At 47.2% G+C, this 20341-nt stretch overlaps 1 pseudogene; it reads left to right on the top strand.

Moving 5' to 3' along the window:
* The first annotated feature begins 1711 nt into the window (after window positions 1-1711).
* Window positions 1712-19592, top strand: LOC134431524 (uncharacterized; annotated as a pseudogene).
* The last annotated feature ends 749 nt before the right edge of the window (window positions 19593-20341 follow it).

The following is a 20341-nucleotide window of genomic DNA, read 5'->3' as shown; positions in this document are numbered from 1 at the left end:
CACAAAGTTGTGGAGTTCTTTTCGCTTTCTCCATAACACATTCTGGCGAAGCCAGCCAGGAAGAGCCGTCTCTGTCCCCACAGAGGCAGGGGAGAACAGACGGACTCCTAGGCGCGCCCCAGGATTTTCCTGGCAGGGCTCCGCTCTTCTCAGCTCGCCTCCTGCGAGGACAGACAAGGACCTGCTGGCCTGCGGAGGATATGGTGTGTACTGAGGGGCCCCGGGGGAAAAGAGAGATAGGATGGCTGAGTAAGTCACTCAGAGACATCTGGGTGCTCAGCCTGTGGATGCAGCTGATAGAGCAGCTGGGCTAGAGATGGGGGTTCATTGTCTAATAGAGCGGACTGCTAGCGACCCTGGGGGGTGGGTCGAGTGAACCTGTGCGTGTGTGTGTGTGTGCGTGTGTGGTGTCCGGACACTGTATCATTGTATGGTTAATGCATTGTGTGGTTAGTGCACTGTGTTTGTAATCGTGCAAGTGTATAAGTGTATGGTGTATAAAAGAGAGTATATCTACAGTGCGGGGCGGGGGGGGTGTTCTACCCGCCACTCGAGGGGCCGAGTGAGGCCTGAAGCACCGGCTGGGGCAGGCTGTGGGGGCAGGGAACGCCTGGCAGAAAAACAGAGGAAGTAGTGGAGAAGCGTGGGTGAGGACGATCATTGAGTAAAGGTGGTGATTTGTGGTGTAGATTGTGCACGGTTTTACTGTGGCTAGACGAAGCCAAGGGGTTCATCTGCCCCGGTGGTTTGAATTCAACCCCTGGGAGTTTGTGAATCCTGTGAATTACTGGATAGATAGAAGAGACGAACAAGTTCATTTGGAGGGCCTCTACAGGACTTCAGCTGGTACTATACTAAGTCTGGACTGGGAACAACCTGCTGTAGAGGATTTAGAGTTCCCTGTGATAAACGGAATAGCCTGCCTCTGCGGGCAATTCCTGAGAGCCTTTGGTGCATCAAGAGGCTGGCATGCTGCGTGGGTATTATTGCAGTGCGGAGTTTGTGAGAAACGCTGGTATTGCTGTTCTAATAAGCATCAGGGCACATGCCCCGAGTGTAAATTAAAATTTCCTCATCAAGCTAATTCAGAACCTAAGATCTTAAAGTTTGTGTGTGGAAAATCACATCTGATACCTGCCACCTGGAGCTATGTGTGAGAGGAAGACTGGGAAACTACTGTGAAGCTCTGTGAAGAGAGGTTTGGGTGGAAGCGAGATAGGGCAAGGAGAAGGAGATAGCTGGAACTAACCAGAGGAAGGAAGTCCCTCGGACTAGCCCCTTGGGGTGGATCTTGACCCACTGGAAGGAAGTCACCAGCAGGGGGGGATCTGAGAATAAAAAGGATCTAATCCAATATTGCACATGCTGGTGGCCCTTATACAGGTTTGAGGATGGAGTAAAGTGGCCTCCCACTGGAACCTTAGATTATGATACCTTACTGCAGTTAATGTTGTTTTTAAGACGGGAAGGTAAGTGGGATGAGGTTTTGTATGCTGATATGATTTTTGTTTTAACAAATCACCAAGAATGGCAAATGGACTGTGGGATCAGACCGCCCTCAGATCCACTGGTCTTGGCCCTTGAAAAGGAAAACAAGGCAAAGAGAGGGCAAATCAAATGTTGTTGTTCAGCATGTAGTATAGGACAACGGTGTATGAGATCAGATAAGGTCTATCATTCTGAGGAGCAAGAACGAGATACATCTGAGTGGATGAAAGCTCCTCCTAGGAGGAGGGAGGTTGAAGAGGTTGAAGATGAGAATGAAGAGGAAGGGAGCTTCCCTAAAAAGGAGGAGGACTCAGGTGGGGAAGAAACATCCACTAGAATCCAACCCCCCCCAACAGTCCAGTTGCATCTAGAACTAAGAGGCAAGCAGTGTTACAGGCCCCTCTGCAAGAGGCAGTGGGACAAGAAGGAGGGAGATTAATGATTAAAGTTCGATTTACCACTCTTGATTTACAGGCATGGGAAAGGATTACTAGGAATTATCGTGTTGATCCGATACTCACTGCCAAACGTCTATGATATGCTATCAAGTAACACAACCCAGATTGGGCTGACATCCAGTTACTACTGGATGCTTTCACTGAAACGGAAAAACAATTGATCTTAAAGACAACAGGGACTTTGGCAGAGGATTATTGCAAGAGCAAGCAGCCAGATGTAAAGGAACATTTCCGCCTCCAAGACCCAGAATGGAACCCTAATATATCAGCAGAGGTAAAGAAATTATCAGATTATCAAGATTAGATAGCAACAGGGGTGGAAAGAGCTATTCCGAAAACCATAAATTGGTCTGTCTTATACTCCCTTAAGCAGGGGCCTTCTGAGACTCCATCTGAGTTTAAGAGCGTTTAAGGGATGGTATGCATCATCATACATCATTGGATCCAGGGTCTGAGATAGGGATAAATCAACTAGTTAATTCATTTTTGGGGCAGTCTGCTGGAGATATTAGATGTAAACTTCAGAAAATTCAGGGGCCAGAAGGGAGAAATTTCAAAGCCTTGCTAGAGGAAGCCTGGAGGGTGTTCAGTAACCTGGAAGAAGGATATAAACAAGGAATGAAAAGGTTGGTGGCAGTGGTACAGGAGGAAAGGCAAAGAAAATACAACCAGGGACCACCCAGACAAGGACCACCACATCTGGGCAGGAACCAGTGTGCAATCTGCAAAAGAATTGGTGACTGGAAAGATCAATGCCCAGAACGGAGACGGGGTGACCAACAAATGGCTGCACACGTACAAAACAACTGAGGAGGACCGGAGGATTCTGCCCCAGCGGATCCACTGGTTATAACAATGAGGCTGGGGGAAGAAGGGAAAAGGGTGGAATTCTTGGTTGATACGGGAGCTACATATTCAGTTTTAAATAAAGCTTTAGTACCTGTGGAAAATGATTATGTTGTAGTGCAGGGGGCAACTGGCTAGTCTGAAAGGGCATATTTTTGAAATCCTTTGAGGTATAAATTGGGAAAACAATGGGGTATTCATAAATTCTTGTACATGCCCAATTCACCAAAGGCACTTTCAGGGAGAGATTTATTGGAGCAGTTACAAGCAACCATTACATTCAAAAATGGAGAGGTTACTCTGGAGGCGAATGCTCAAAAGTACATAGAGGTATTAAGTCTAACCTTAACAGCTATTGAAATCAAGGAAGAAATTGATGAAGAAAAACTAAGTCTGGTATTTCTCGGGGTATGGGCCTCTGATGTACTGGGAAGGGCGAAAAATGCCTCCCCTATAGTAACAAAACTCAAGGAGGGGACACAACCAGTGATAATTAAGCAGCATCCCCTAAAGAAAGAAGACAGGGAAGGAATCAGCCCAATAATTGAAAATTTTCTGCGGTTAGGGTTACTGAAAGAATGCCAATCTGATTTCAATACTCCCATTTTACCTGTTCGGAAATCTGATGGGTCATACCGGACAGTACAGAATTTGAGGGCTGTCAATAAAGTAAGAGAAGATTGGTATCCGGTAGTAGCCAATCCATATATTTTATTAACTTGGCTAACACCTGAGCTAACCTAGTTTACTGTTTTAGATCTAAAAGATGCCTTCTTTTGCCTCCCCATACACGAAGCCAGCCAGAAAATTTTTGCATTCAAATGGGAAAGCCCTAAAAGTGGGCGCAAAACCCAGCTCACATGGTTGAGATTGCCCCAATGCTTCAAAAAATTCCTCCACTCTGTTTGGGGAGCAACTTGCAAAAGATCTGGAGTCCTGGGAAGCTCCACAGGAAGAAGGAAGACTTTTGCAGTACGTGGATGATCTTCTAGTAGCCACTCGGACGAGAGAAGCATGTGTGGCCTGGACGGTAAGCCTTTTGAATTTCCTAGGACTCCAAGGATACAGAGTATCAAAGAAAAAGGCTCAGGTAGTGAAACAGAAAGTAATTTACCTGGGGTACGAGGTCAGTGCTGGGCAACGGACTTTAGGGCAGGCTCGCAAGGAAGCCATATGCCAAACCTCAAAACCCCAGACAATAAAAGAACTCCGAACCTTCTTAGGCATGGCAGGGTGGTGCCGGCTGTGGATTTATAATTATGGACTGCTTGTCAGACCCCTCTATGCTCTTATTGCCGATGGAAACAGAGATCTCCAGGGGACAAAAGAAGCCACACAGGCCTTTCACCAGCTAAAGAGTGCCCTCATGTCAGCTCCAGCTTTGGGACTTCCAGATGTAAGTAAACCATTCTTTCTATTTTCCCATGAAAGACAGAGAATTTCCCTGGGAACACTGGCTCAGGACTTGGGTCCATACCGGAGGGCAGTTGCTTACATTTCCAAGCAACTAGATGCAAGGATGACCAGGTTGCCTCAGAGCTGGAGCAGCAGTTGTGCTGAATATTCAAGAGGCACGCAAGTTTACCCTCGGACAAAAACTTACTGTGCTAGTGTCCCACTGTCACAGACATTTTTTCATAAAAATCCTTTCTTTGGGATTTTTCTCCTTCTGGGAAGCTGAGGCCCCAGAAGAAGAATGTAAACAATTGTTATCTGCTGCTGTGGAATGTAGCAGGTGCACCTATGATTGGCCCATGTTCCATGTTTACAATTAAGGGCCAATCAGAGCCAAGCTCCCTGGGACAGATTCACAGAGAGCTCCCTTGTTTTCTATTCCTATTCTGTTCTTAGCATAGCAGCTTCTGAACTTTTCTGTCTATTCCTTTTAGTATAGTCTTAATGTATTATATCATAAATTAATAAATCCAGCCTTCTGATCATGAAGCCAAGATTCTCGTCTATCTCTCTCACCCTGAGGAACCCTTGCAAAGCCATGTAACATCCCACACAGTGTCTGCAGTACTGGATGTAAAGGGTGGCCACTGGCTTTCAGCACAGAGGTTTCTGAAATACTAGACCATCATGGTAGAGCAAGATGATGTAGAGATAGTGGTGACTAATATTGTCAACCCAGCTTCCTTTCTCAGTGGAAATCAAGGAGAAGCAGTACACCATGATTGCCTGGAGACTATTGAAGCTACCTACTCCAGCTGCCCAGACTTAAAGGACACTCCTTTGGACGATGCAGAGACCCGGTTCACTGATGGGAGCAGCTACGTTGCCAATCGGAAGCGACATGCTGGGTGTGCAGTGACCACCTGCAGAGGTAATCGAATCTGGATCCTTACCAACACGTACCTCTGCGCAGAAGGCTGAGATAATTGCCCTGACCCGTGCCTTGGAAATGGCAAAAGGAAAGAGAGTAAACATTTATACAGACTCGAGGTATGCATTCGGAGTCGTACATGCACATGGAGCCATCTGGAAAGAGAGGGGACTGTTGACCTCACAGGGAAAGAACATCAAACATGCACAAGAGATAATCCAGCTGCTAGAAGCAGTTCAGCTGCCTGAAAAGGTAGCAATTATGCATATTAAGGCACAACAAAGAGTGAGCTCAGAATTGGAAGAAGGAAAGGAGCTGGTGGATAGAGAGGCAAAAGAAGCAGCAAAAGGTGAGGTAGCTACTGAAGGAGCCCTAATTCCAGATGGACAAATTTCCCTTGAAGGTAATCCAGGATATAATAAGAGAGATAGAAAATTGATTGAAGATCAAAGAGGGACGTATAACCAAGAAGGGTGGGCTACCATTGAAGAGAAGCTGGTAATCCCTTCCCATTTATTGTGATCACTAGTAAGGGAAGAACACCAGAAAACACACTGGGAAATAGATGCCCTATACACCTACTTGATTGAAAGAATTGTTGCTAGGAATTTATATGCCACTATTACTCAAGTGACCCAACAGTGTGATCTTTGCCTCCAGACTAACCCCAAAAATACCCCCAGGCTGAAACTCGGTCAGATTGGGAGAGGCCATGGGCCTGGACAACAGTGGCAAATTGACTTTTCAGAACTTCCAAGGAAAGGGCGGTATCGGTATTTACTGGTGTTGACAGATAGATTTTCAGGGTGGCCAGAAGCATTCCCCACCAGAACTGTAAAAGCTCGAGAGGTAACCAGAGTATTATTACAAGAAATAATACCACGCTTTGGAGTTCCAGCCACAATGTCCTCGGATAGAGGATCACATTTAATTTCCAAAGTAGTGTAACAGATTAGTAGCCACCTGGGCATAGATTGGGAACTTCATGCTCCATACCGCCCCCAGTCGAGCGGCCAGGTGGAGAAAATGAAGCATTTGATTAGGCAGCAGATTGTAAGACTGGGGCAGAAAGTTAATCTACCCTGGCCCCAAGCTCTTCCACTGGCACTATTGCAAATTCGAACTAAACCTCAAGCTAAAGAAAAGTTGAGCCCTTTTGAAATACTCTATGGAAGACCATGTGGCATACAAAAGGGAATGTCCACCCACATTGAGGAGGTAACACTGGCCACCTACATGGTGGCTTTAAGCAAACAGCTCAGAGAAATTGAGAAACACGTGGCTGGAACCCGGAGCAGGGAGTTAGATAGACCAGTACATAACATACAGCCTGGAGATTATGAATATATTAAGTCTCTTACAGAAAAGACTTTAGAACCACAGTGAGAGGGACCATTCCAAGTGCTTCTCACCACTTGCACTGCAATCAAAATCAAGGAGCAGAACGCCTGGATCCATCACTCTCGATTTAAGAAGGCCCAGAAGCCCCTTGGAGAGTGACACCAGGAGACAATGAACTAAGACTTTAACTTACTAGGGCAAAATGAGTATATTGCGGTCGGGGGTAGTTCATACTTTGATTTACAGAATTGTTTTGTATGTAATTATAATTAAAGTTCTAGAACTAGAGAGCACCTCTATCCAAAGTGATGCTGAATGGCTTTGGTCCCAGGCTTTTAATCAGTATACTGGATCTATGGGAGAACTTTCTGAGATAAAATATTTAAACCTATCCACTGTAGTAATCCATGGGAATCAGATATATGAGAAGCAGGAATGGCAGGAACGGGAACTGTGGACACTTCAAGGAATTAGAGGAGAAGAAATCAAGGTGTCCGTTTCTCAGCTGTTTTAATGACCTGGAAAGGCCTGGAGTGGCCTTGGACAGCCCGCGCTTCAAAGGACGAGAAGAGGCTTCAGGTTTTTTCTCGGTCTTGGTGTTTATTAATTGTTTATCTAAAAGATTTTCTCTCAGCCCAACAGAGGTCTGCACAGCAAGCCAGCCATGAGCACACTGAGAGCCCCCGGGGCGGTCACCTATCTTTATACTCAAAATTACGTATACAATATTTATCAATTTTCCCCAATACCTTTTACCCTTATTAACCAGTGCACTTTTAGTAATAACCAATCCCAAAGTGCCAACATCACCACAGAAGATGGAGGCTAAGAAGAAGAAGAAGAAGGACAGGACACACCCCAATTCCTCCATCTTACTTCTTTAGACCCCCCTGTACAGAAATCTTAAACCCTGTGTTTCACTCTCTAATTAACTTACCCCTTCACCATTTACCCAGTGAAATCCTCCCATCCTCATACAGGTGTCGTCTCCTGTGTAGGATCAAAGTCCAGCCACCAGACACTTCTGGCAACATTCCAGGACTCCCAAGCCCCCCAAGGGTGGTCTCGGTCACTCTGCACATCAGTCCTGAGGTGCTGAGATCCCACATCAAGGTAGGGTGCCGGGTCATCAATGGGACGGCTTATGAGAGACCAGATGCAATTCGTGTCTCACCCTCTCCTGGTGTATACAAACACCAGGAAGTGTGTGATAGCCTAAGTGAATCAGACTGTTGGTGTAATTTCACCTTAACACAGCCTGTAGAAGTGACTTGCCTTTGGGCTTGTGATGCTATCGGACTTTTATTTAAATTCAAAGTAGACACTGCACTTAGTACCACAGCAGGACCTTATACAACCCATACTAGGACTCAAATCGTTCAGACTCAACCCAAACTTGAACCTGAAGTGTATGAAATAGGCCCCTACGTAGTGAGGAATGTGGGTGAACAACAACTATTATTCAATCCAGAATGGTCTCTCAAACGTGTGGAGTTGATAATGCAAATTAACATCTCAAAAATCCAAAGAGCCTGCTCCTCCTTCCTAAAAACATCCTTCAAGGGCTGGAAAACGTGGTTACTAAGACAGGCATATCTCAGGAGCAGAATAAGAAAAGATCTAACTGTGATATTAGGGACAGAATTAGGAGTTTTAAATGGAATTGATTCAGAAATACTGATGAATCAACTGACCATTGCAGCAAGTGGCCTAACAAAATTGAAACAGCCTTTACAGTCATCTCTATTGGCATTAGGAACTAGCCAGTGGCAGATTTCAAAAGTACTGCCAAAGTGGGAAAAGGCCGGGTACCAAGATCACAAGTTAATAGTAGAAGCACTTAGTACAGTTCAAGATAATGTGTCTTTAGCTTTCAGTTGTATACAAGCACAGTTATGGATGCAGGCAACAGCAGCAACCCGCCTGAAGCAATCCCCTCGAGGAAAAAAGCAAACAAAAGGAAATCAAAAGCGAGGCATTGCTTGCACTGCCTCAGCTCTCTCCCTGCACTAACAAAAGGGAAAGGGCAAGACAGCTCAATCTGAGTGACCCCCAACTTTAAAAAGACACGCACCTGCAGGCCCCGTGGTTTTGTTTCTGACCAGAGGGTCTTTAAGAGACAATAACAATTTTGAACACAGATAGATATGGAATACAATAATATTTTGGGTTACCCAGGACACTCCAGAAGGCAAACACTGTAAATGGTGAATGCCCTCTGTTCATCCTCCTTCCCTCAGCTTTGATATCTGAGCTGATGTCATAGGGTTTGGACCATCCCTTTCATCAGTTTGGGTCAGCTGGCCTAGTTGTATTCCCTCCTAGGATCTTGCCACCTCCCAGCCCCTAATGGGGGTATGTTGAAAGACAGCACTGATGCTGTGCCAGCGCTGCTCAGCAGTAGCCAAAACACTGGTGTGTTGTCAACACCTTTCTAGCTACCAGTGCAAAGCACAGCAATGTGAGGGCTGCTATGGGAAATGAACTCCAGTTCAGTCAGATACAATACCCTGGATTGCCCTGCAGGCATTGCTGCACTCTTATAAACTCCCATGGTTATGGGGAGTTCAGCCTCCAAAAAAGGACCTTTTCTTACTAAATGCTTGCAAGCAGAATTCACTGATAAGAGCACAGGTTGAAAAGTTGATCATTCAGAAGTTTGAGATTTTGACCACCTTATACTACTTCTCTGAGAGCACTCTGGTATTAAAACCATTGCAATTTGTTTCTCTAGGGTTTTTTAGCATGTTATCGATCCCATTAGGGATGCATGAAATAAAACTTCTTTGTTTTTCTTACTCAGGCATTGACAGAACAGTTGACTGATGAAGAACTTGCACACAAAAGACTTTATCCTCCACTGTCTAATATTAGGGAAGTTTCTATTTATATCACTGTCAAGGTGAGTATGAAGCATAAAAGTGGATTGTACTAAAAGTGGTTTATGTGTACATTAACCTGCTGAATTATACAATATGACTCTTGAACACTGGGTGCTTGGGGACAAAAAACACAGCTCTTTGTGCCTTTAATAGGAGACAATCATAAAAAAATTGAGTTTGTTGGATGCTTCAGTTTGATAGTGATGATGGGCCAAAATTATCCTCTTTTGATTTCTGAAATTAGGTTTTCAGATCCCTGATAAGGCATTCAGGAATTGTAAAAATACTTTAGTGTTTGTCTTTATCCAGTTTGTCAGTCCTAAATATATTGCAGTGGAAGCATAGGTATTATGTGACTGTATTAAAAGGCACAAACTGCATGGTGATTTAACTTTTCAGGTTATGGAATTTTTGTATGCAAACAACATGGCTTTCCATTACCCTGAACCTGCAGACAAGAACTGTTACATTCGATCAAAGGTTTGGACCTATGAATATGAATCCTTCATGCCAGATGTGTATGACTGGCCTGAATCTAAGATTGACTGATGCATTAGATGGCACTCGTCAGGCAGTATCTTTTACTCTGTAGGGATCCTTTTTTCAGACCAATTTTAATCATGATCTTTGAGTCCTGTGATTTATTTTTGCTCACTTTGTTGACATGTTTTACCCTCCTACCCTGTTTTTCATTTCATTTTTCCACATTCTCACAAGTAATTAAGTAATCAGAAGTAATTTATGGAAATCGCTTTGAGATTTTACGAGGGGATTTTCTGCGGTGATGTACCAAAGAATTTTTCTTCCATTTGTTAATTTTTTCAAGGTTCTGTTTTTTCTAAGCTAAATTGTTTTTTTCTTTGCATACCCTTGTTCTCATAAAAAGACTAGCATGCGACATTTTCGTGACATCACTGACTCAAAAGCTAAGTGGACCTGCCACTTCAAACAATCTCCCCCCCCAGACAGCTGATGAAGCTGAAACAGAAAGTGTTAGCAGGCAGCTATTGATACACACATTTACAAAAGTTTGGTTGAATGCTTCTTGTGGTCTCGGTCCAGCATATTTAGTTCTGTTTGAATACAGGACTCCAAAGATGTAATGCTTAGAAGCTCTTGGTTGATCACTCCATCTTCCTCACTCCCTATACAGGTTTAATTTGTCAGAGCTTTTGTGTGAAAAAAAAAAATTAGCAAGTTGAATTTTTCCTTGCAGTGAATAGTATTGCACATTTGATACAAATACCATAAGATGCATTCCTTTTTATTTAGTTCATATCAGGTTTGAAGGCCCTCTGTTCCTTCGTATTAGCAGTTGAGGACACACAGTGAGTAACAGTCTGTGACCTCTAAATCTGGTCTCCGTAACAAGAACAATGGTATGTCAGAATCAGAAATAATGTGCTGTTCCATAGTTTGCTGCATCGAGGCAAAAAAGGACAAAAATAAATAAATATATATAATAGGGCTATACTGGCAGATATGAAGCCAGAATCCAAAGAGATAGAATAAAGCTTGCTCAGGATTTACCCATGGCAAGCACCTCTCATATCCTTATTTTTATTGGAAAATGCAGTCTCCACAGAATAGGCCCAAAATAGAACTGAGGCTGACCTAAAACAGAGGCTAGATGGAGTTAAAGAATAAACTAGGTATTTATTAAAAGGCCTCAATGGATACACCTTGAGCAGTACAAGAGCCCAGCCAGGGCTACACCCAAGATGAACCCAAAATAGTCACAAAATGGATGACCATTCATGACGTCTCTCGCTTTTATAAGTTCTGTTCCATTAGCATATTGGAGTTAATTGTCCAATTATAGCTTTAGGTTATGAAGTCCCATCCTTCTTGTTTTCTGTCTACAGTCCATGTTGTTTATGCTCTTGGGCCTGAAATTTGGATTGGTTGTCCTTGGTCCCCAGCTAGAGAAGGAATAGTTTTGTCTGGCTACTCTGTGAAGAGAGCTTGCTATCCCTTAATATGAAGCTCAGAACTACACACTAAAGCAGTACAGAATCTGAAAATTATAAAAACCTGAGGCATCAACCCCCATTCCCTATCTCCCTGCATTGCTGGGGTAGGAGGTAGAGCTGGGAAGGAGGGAGGGGTGGGAGGAAGGTGTTTTTAAGGGTATATTTTAAGTCTTGTTTTCCTGCTTTGATTTTGTTAGTAATAAATTCACTTCATATCACTAATTAGAGTCTGTTGCCCTGTTCTTCTAAGTTCTTCTAAGCCTTTTGATGTTTACATTCTTGTAATGAAGTTTCTCATGCACTTTTATGTAAATAATTACTGTTTTACATTCTTTTCTGGAAGAGGAGAAATTTGATGGACTGTTGGTTTGTCCAGTGTCATTGGAGAGGTGGCACTTTCATCCTCCAATCAACTGTCACTTTTGAAAGTCTATAAATGTTGGAGTCAGAAAATAAACGTCCCTTCTTTATTACCTTGGAGGTTCCAGCGTGCGTGTATTTTATTTTGTGTCTTATAGTGACATCTGGTGGCCGCCGTGTGTAGGACAGCTGTGGATGAGTGGATGAGGTCATAGAGTTTTACCCCTCCCCCCCCCCCCGCTGTGACGCAGTGACTGCGAGCCATTTGGCACTTTGCCTGCAGCCCTTGTGATAGTGGCATCCCCTGTGATCTCCATGGAGGATTCCCTGGTTTTGGATCTCTGGAAGGGTCTCATGGAGCGGAAACGGGCTTCGCTTTCCTGGAGTGATTTTGAAAGATTATTTCTGTGGGCCAGAGAGCAAGGGTTTTTTTCAGACCCTGAGGAAGCGTTCTGCAGGGAGGCGTGGTCTCTCGTGGGAGAAGACCTCATGGAAGCTCTCCTTGATGATTGTAGTATAGACGTGGGAACGTTGCTGGTGCAATGGAAAAAGTTTGATGGGGGTTTGGGTTTTGTAGCTCTCGGTGTTCCCAGGGGGACCCTTCCGTCTTGGACACCTAGGAGGGTGAATTCAAATTTCTGCGCAAAGCAGAACCCTTCCCTCCCCCCCAGGACGGTGAGATGGGAGACGTTTCCGTCTCGGATAGTGACGTTTGTTCCCCCGGGGTGGATTGGACTCCCGGCCAGCTGGTTCCGAGCTGCCAGAGAGTCGGCGGAGTCCCGCGGGCTTCTGGGGGCCCTGTGGAGTCGGCTAGGCCAACCCCGCCCCTCCGCGGGGGGCAGAGGCGGCGGGACGGGGGGGAACCGCCCTCCCTTTGTGCCTTCCCGGCGCTCGGGGGCTGCGAGGAGTCCCTGGCTCAGCCTCCGTCTCTGCTTGAGTCTGATTCGGTGACAAAACTTTGTCAGAATTGTGGTGTTTCCACGAAATACCCGCTGGGCGTGGCGGGAGCGGGTTCGTCCGCTTCTGCGCCGGCCTCGACTTCGGGGGGGTGGTATCTACCGCCTCTGAGTCTGCACAGCCTGCCGGGCATGCGCAGGCAGTGGAAGCCGCCGGAGGCGGTGCATTGGTCGGTGTTACGTCAGGCCCCGCCACGGTGGGTGGGCAGCTCGCCCCGCTCCGCTCGGGGGGGCGGTGTCCGCTGTGGGGTTTCGCGTCATGGGCGGGACCCTCCTGGAGGCAGTTCCGGAGGCCCCCGTGCCGCCCTGCATGGCCGGGGCGCGGGGCGGTGACGCGGCTCCGCGAGCCGCGTCTCTCTCTCCGCGCCCCATCCCTTCCCCGTGCTGGGGGAGGGGGGCCTCGCGTAGGTCTCGCTCCGATCCGCACCGGATCTCTGAGCCCTGACGGGACCTGCTTCCGCTGCTGCGGCGTCCTCTGCCCGTGCTGCAGCGGAAAGCACTGCTGGGCTGCCGGCGAGCACGGGCCCCGCGGCGGCTGTTTTGGCCTCGCCGCCCCTGCCTCCCGCGGATACCGGGGCTGCGGCGCGAGAGGACGCTGAGGTGTTCACTTTTAGCGCAAATGGTGACACGGCCAGTGGGAGACCGATGGTTTCCCGGGGCCGTGGACCTTCCTCGACGGCCTTGTGGACACTCCCTCCGTGCTAGGTGACCGTACATCCGAGGGAACATGGGCGGTTCTGGCGAGAAGTCAAAGCTAAGATCGAGGAAATGATTAATTGTGCCTGTGCACAGCATCTGCTGGATTGTGGAGATGGCTCCTCTGGCCCTGCTGATGCTGCAGGGGGCGCGATGTTGGGTGGTGTTGAGCTGCCTCCCAGTCAGGCATCTGCCTCTATCCCTGTGCGGCCCATGGGACGGGACTTAGCAGGTGCTGCCACCTTACCAGGAAGTTGCCAGGCTTTCCCTGTACTTAGGGGTGTGACTCATAACACCTATCAACCTTTATCATGGAAAGCTATGATGGAACTCCGTGATAAGTTTGGACCATATGGTCAGTGTCTATTGAAGTCATACAGCTGCTTCGAGTGCTTGCTGCTGATTTACTGATGCCTTATGACATCCACTCTACAGCTCGTGTTCTTTTTCCGCCTGTAGAATTTGGCATTTTTCAGTCTAAATGGACTCAGTTGTCAGCCAGGGCAGTGGAATGGAATGCTATGCTGAGTCTGCAGGATCCCAGGTGTGTTATTGGCACTGATGTGCTGTTGGGCACAGGCAATTGTGCTGGTCCTAATGGGCAAGTTGGCTTTGATCCCCTTTTGCTTGACCAGTGCCAGACAGTAGGCATGACAGTGTTGGTTCAGACCATCGAACTGGCTGCTCCAAAGCAGTCATTTGAGACTGTTGTCCAGGGGGCTGATGAGTCTTTCCTACAATTTGCAGGGGGGCTGACTACCTCTGTGGAGAAGCAGATGGGAGATTGCAGCGAGGTGTGGCCTTAAAGTCAGGTGTCCGGCTAGCAGGAGGGCGGCCAAACACCCAGCTGCAAATGTGTGAGCACCCCTCGGCATCAGAAGGCTTCGGGCTGTGCTCACAGCGGACAGACTCGCTGCTGGCCGACGAGAGTAAAGAGTCCGGACACTCACTGGAGACTTGTCAGATTTATTGTAGAACCAGGGAGTGACAGACACCCAGGTGTTGAATCTAACGTGTCTACCAGCGTGTGCCCAGAACAAAAGGTGTAACAGGGTTATAAAGGGAAGGAGGGATCTCAGGGAGGGGTTTACAAAGGACCAATAGGGGAAGGTAGGGGAGTGAACTTAGGATAACTGACATGAGGAAAATCCCAATAGAAACAATGTAAAGGAGGGGCCCCGGAGCCACAGCCAATCAAGTCTCCCTAAGCACAGAAGATTCTGGCAAACTAGAAGGAGTGGGGAGTGATTGACAGGGCCCAGGGAGGAGAACAAATTCACATATAAGGAAACACAGGGGAGGGGAAATCATATAACAGCCAGGATTGACATAACTGTGGCGGGAGTAACCAAGGTAACCAAATGACAGACAATACCATGGTGGGAGTTGCCATGGGAACATAATAACTGACAAAGCTAAGGTGGGAAAAACTGGGAGGGCAGAACCATTACAGAAAATGGGGGAGCAATTAAACAAACTAACAGAACACACTACAACAGGAGATCCTGAGGCAAGGAAGCTTGTGCTTACACACCTTGCGAGATGTAACTGCAATGCCGATTGTAGGAGAATCATAGAGGCTCTTCCTGGTGATCCTTCTGTCTCCCAGATGGCAGAGACCTGTGCAAAGATAGGAACCTCAGGTCAGAAGATGGCTGCCTTGGCTACTGCTGTGCAGCTGGTCTGGGCAGTGCCACAGGGCAGGCAGCGACAGCAGGGGAATGCTCAGACCAGCAAGAAACAGGGAAAGAAGGTACAGAAGGTCACAACTCCCATGTTTTTGTGTGGTCAGTGTGGAAGGCCAAACCATATGGCAAATGTCTGTAAGGCGACTGTTCATGTTAATGGCCAGGCTTTGCCAGGCTCAGGAAACAGGAAAACAGGAAGCAGAGCGCGAAGGGGAGACGTGCCCAGACACAAGCTTCTCTCCAGACCCCGGAGCCGATGGAGGTCGGCTTAGCCAGATTGCAGCCAGCACCCACGGCTCGGCAGGTATTGATGTCTGCACAGCAGCAACAGTTGTCTTAGAATCTTGCAAAATACACAAGGTCCCCCTGGATGCCTTTGGTCCCTTGGGTGAGGGCATGAGTGCTCTCCTTAAGGGGAGATCTAGTGCCCCCCTTCAGGGCATCATTGTGCACTTGGGACCTATTGATGCGGATTTCACGGGACAGATTTGTGCCACGGTCTCCACACCCACACCCCCCACCCCCCCCCCCCTTGTCACTATCCCAAAAGGGATGCGGATTACTCAACTTGTGCCTTTTAAATCTTCTGTTCACAGGACAGTTGACCGGTCTTGTGGAGATGGTGGCTCTGGATCCACCGGGCCACCTCAAGTTTACTGGACCACTGTCCTGACCAAAGAACATCCCGAGATGCTGTGTACCCTGTCCATACCTGGCGCAATCCAATGGAGATCTGTCTCCGCGGGTTTCTTGACAGTGGTGCGGATGTCACGGTTCTCTCCCTTGCCACCTGGCGCCCAGAGTGGCCCCTGAATCTGGTGGAGATGCCTGTCATGGGATTGGGAGGAACGGCGTAATGCTACGTGAGCCAGCAGCCTGTGCTGGTCGCGAACCTGGAGGGACAGATGGCCTTAATTTGGCCTCATGTTACTTCAACTCCTGCTAATCTCTGCAGAAGGGATGTTCTGTCCGCATGGGGAGTGCGCATCGGGACAGATTTTTGATGGGGGCATTCTCATGGGCTGCAGGTGGCTCCAGAAAAGGTTCAACCACAACCTCCTTGGAAGTATTTGGAGGTCAAAATTCTGGAACAGACAATCCGACACCAGGAGGTGCAATTTGTGCATTCGGTGACGACACTGAATGATGCCCAGAAATTGGTAGGTGTCATCACTTGGTTACATCTGCACTTGGGACTGACCGACGCACAACTGTCTCCTCTGTATGATTTGTTGAAAGGAGACTCTGATTTAAAGTCTCCTTGCACATTGACCCCTGAGGCATGTCGGGTGCTGGAGGTGGTTCAGTGAGCTGTTTCTGCTTGCCAGGTTTATCGCATTGATCCCTCTGTTGATGTCACTGTGTTCATTACCACTCAAGATTCGCATCCCACAGGCATCATTGACCAATGGAGTGACAAATGGTCCGATTCCTTGCACATCTTGGAATGGGTTTTCTTGCCCCATCAGCTGCAGAAGACGGCAACTGCATTGTCTGAGCTAATTGCTCGCTTGATAATCAAATGCCAGCAATGGTGTTTGCAATTGATGGGTGCGGATCCCGCAAAAATCATACTCCCGGTACAGCGGGAGGATTTTGACTGGAGCTTTGCAAACAGTGTGTCCCTGCAAAGTGCTCTGGAAAACTTTTCAGGGCAGATCACTTATCATCTGCCCAGCCACAGGCTACTGCAGATGGCGAAATTCACACAAATCTCTTTGCGGCCCAAAAATAGCCAGGAACCCTGTGCAAGGACCCACCGTCTTCACTGACAGTTTGGGGAAAACAGGGAAGGCCATTGTTACTTGGAGGGATGGATCTGAGTGGCAGATCCTGGAAGGTCATGAGGATGGGTCAGCCCAATTGGTTGAATTGAAGGCTGTTGTCATAGCATTTGAGAAATTTTCCCAGGAACCTTTCAATTTGGTCATGGATTCTGCCTATGTGGCCAACATCGCACAGGGGTCAGGTCGATCAGTTTTGAAGGAGGTCAGTAATCCTGCCTTGTTTCATTTACTGAAGACTTTGTGGTGTGCCATTCAGGCCCAAGTTCATCTGTTCTATGTTCTGCATGTGAGGAGTCACACCAATTTGCCAGGGTTTGTAGTGGAAGGTAACACAAGGGCTAACCCAGCATGGGTAGCACCTCAGCCTGACACACTCATGCAGGCCAATGCATTGCATGGGTTTTTCCACCAGAATGCACATACCTTGCAGAAGCAGTTTCAGTTGATGCCAACTGAGGCTCATGACATTGTGAAGTCGTGTGACAAATGTCACACGCTTGCTGTGCCTTTGCCGGCAGGGGTAAACCCCAGAAGCCTTAGGGCCGTGGAGCTTTGGCAGACTTATGTCACCCAGATTGCCATGTTTGGCTGGCTCAAGTATGTGTATGTCACTGTGGACGTGTTCTCCTCTGCGATGTGGGCTTCTGCTCACACTGGAGAAAAGGGCCGCAATGTCCTTGCCCACTGGAGGCAGGCCTTTGTCGTTCTGGGCATACCTTCTGCTGTGAAAACTACAATGGTCCTGCTTACACATCGCAGAAGGTGCGGCAGTTCCTGCAGTTGTGGGGTGTCTCACACAAGTTTGGTATCCCTCATTCTCCGACTGGTCAAACTATTGTAGAATGCCTTCATGGTACTCTGAAGTGGGTCATTCGAAAACAAAAGCGGAGAATACGGGGTGAAACCCCACACAGTCAGTTGGCAAAAGCTTTGTACGCCATCTTACTGTGCCGCAGAACTCAAATAATCCTGTCATTTTGAATCATCACCTTTCGTTGCAGGCTGCAGATGAGACACATCAGCCTTGCGCGAAGGTTCGGGTGCGGAATTTAGTCACCAAACAGCGGGAAGGTCCCTATGACCTTATCACTTTGGGGCGTGGGGATGCGTGTGTATCCACAGATACTGGGGTACACTGGGTACCTTCAAAGTCTGTTTGTCCTGACCTGCAACCACAGAGACAGAATCCAGCTGACAGGCAAACTGGAAACCGTGACCAAAGTAAAAGTCATCAAGTGGATGAATCGAGTTATGACTCAGATGCAGACAACATGAGTGATCACTCCAATGATTCCTCCACGAGTGGACACTGAACATTGTTAATATTTCCTTTTAACATTGTTAATTTTTCTTTTTTAATACGGAAAAAGGGTGAGATGTCACCCTGTTCTTCGATGTTCTTCTAAGCCTTCTGATGTTTACATTCTTGTAATGAAGTTTCTCACGCACTTTTATGTAAATAATTACTGTTTTACATTTTCTGGAGGAGGGGAAATTTGATGGACAGTTGGTTTGACCAGTGTCATTGGAGAGGTGGCACTTTCATCCTCCAATCAACTGTCACTTTTGAAAGTCTATAAATGTTCGAGTCAGAAAATAAACGTCCCTTCTTTTTTACCTTGGAGGTTCCAGCATGCGTGTATTTTATTTCGTGTCCTATAGCGACATGAGTCTGTTTTTCTCGTGACAGTATTTGATGAGTGATCTCTCTCCCGGTCCTTATCTCAACCCGTGAACCTGTCATTAAATTTTCTCTCCTCTGTCCAGCTGCAGAGGAGAGTAAGAAAGTGGCTTTGGTGGGTGCCTGGCATCCAGACAGGGTCAACCCACTACAACGGAGAATGGGGTTTATGGTCAGTTCATCACCTGCTTTTCTCATGCTGCTCAGGGAGAAGAGTCCTTCTCCTGCTCCAGCATAGGGTCCTTCCCATGGGAGATAGTTCTCCACAAACATCTCCAACATCAGTCCATCTCATGAGCAACAGTTCTCTCCAAACTGTTGCAACTTGAGTCCATCCCACAGGCAACAGTCACACAATCACAGAATCAGCTAGGTTGGAAAAGACCTTTGACATCACTGAGTCCAATCCATGACGTAACACCACCTTGTCAACTAGACCATTGTGGTGGTGTTCACATGGGTCCCGGGATGAGGGAAGAGATGAGAATCTTGACTCCATGTTTCAGAAGGCTGATTTATTATTTTATGATATATATTATATTAAAAGAAAATTACATTCTAAAACTATACTAAAAGAATAGAAGAAAGGATTTCATCAGAAGGCTAGCAAAGAAAAGAAAGGAATAATAATAAAATCTTGTGACTGACCAGAGTCTGAGACATCTGGACTGTGATCAGCCATAAATTAAAAACAACCACATGAGACCAGTCAAAGATGCACCTGTTGCATTCCACAGCAGCAGATAATTACTGTTTTTCTTTTCCTCTGAGGCTTCTCAGCTTCTCAGGAGAAAAAATCCTAGCAAAGGATTTTTCACAAAATATGTCTGTGACAGACCATGGCACTAGGTGCCACACCCAGTCTTAAACACCTCCAGGGATGGTGACTCCAGCACCTCCCTGGGCAGCCCATTCCAATGCCTATCACCTTTTCTGTGAAGAACTTCTTCCTAATGTCCAACCTAAACCTCCCCATGCACAGCTTGAGACTGTGTCTTCCTGTCTATTGCTAGTTGCCTGGGAGAAGAGGCGGACCTCCACCTGGCTATAACCTCCTTCCAGGTAGTTGTAGAGAGGGATAAGGCCTCCCCTGAGCCTCCTCCAGGTTAAACAACCCCATTACCTCAGCCACTCCTCATAGGATTTGTGTTCCAGACCCTTCATCAGCCCTTCTCTGGACACGCTCCAGCATCTCAACATCCTTCCTAAACTGAGGGGCCCAGAACTGGACACAGCACTCAAGGTGTAGCCTAACCATTGTTGAGTACAGTGGAAAAATCACTTCCCTCGTTCTGCTGGCTACACTATTTCTGATACAGACCAGGATCCCATTGGTATTCTTAGCCAAGTGGACACTGCTGCCTCATGTTCAGTCTGCCATTGATCAGTACCCCCAGGTCTCTTTCTGCCTGGCTTCTGTTCAGCCACTCTGTACCCAGCCTCTAGTGCTGCAGGGGGTTGTTGTAGCCAAAATGCAGAACTTGGCATATGATCTTGTTAAACCTCATATCATTGGATTCAGCCCATCTATCCAGCCTGTCCAGATCCCTCTGTAGAGCCCTCCTACCCTCCAACAGATTGACACTCGCACCCAACTTGGTGTCATCTGCAAATTTACTAATGGTAGACTCGATCCCCTCATCCAGATCATCAATAAAGATATTAAACAGACTGGGCCCAACACTGATCCTTGGGGAACACCACTAGTGACTGGCCACCAACTGGATGTGGCACCATTCACTGCCACTCTCTGGACCTGGCTGTCCAGTCAGTTCTTAACCCAGTGAAGAGTACCCCTGTCCAACCCAAGGGCTGCCATCTTTTCTGGGAACATGCTATGGGAGACTGAAATCCAGGTA

Source organism: Melospiza melodia, chromosome W (assembly GCF_035770615.1).
Source record: "Melospiza melodia melodia isolate bMelMel2 chromosome W, bMelMel2.pri, whole genome shotgun sequence".
NCBI classification, from domain to species: domain Eukaryota; kingdom Metazoa; phylum Chordata; class Aves; order Passeriformes; family Passerellidae; genus Melospiza; species Melospiza melodia.
Note: the sequence above shows the minus strand (reverse complement) of the source record. Positions and strands in the feature narration are given on the sequence as shown.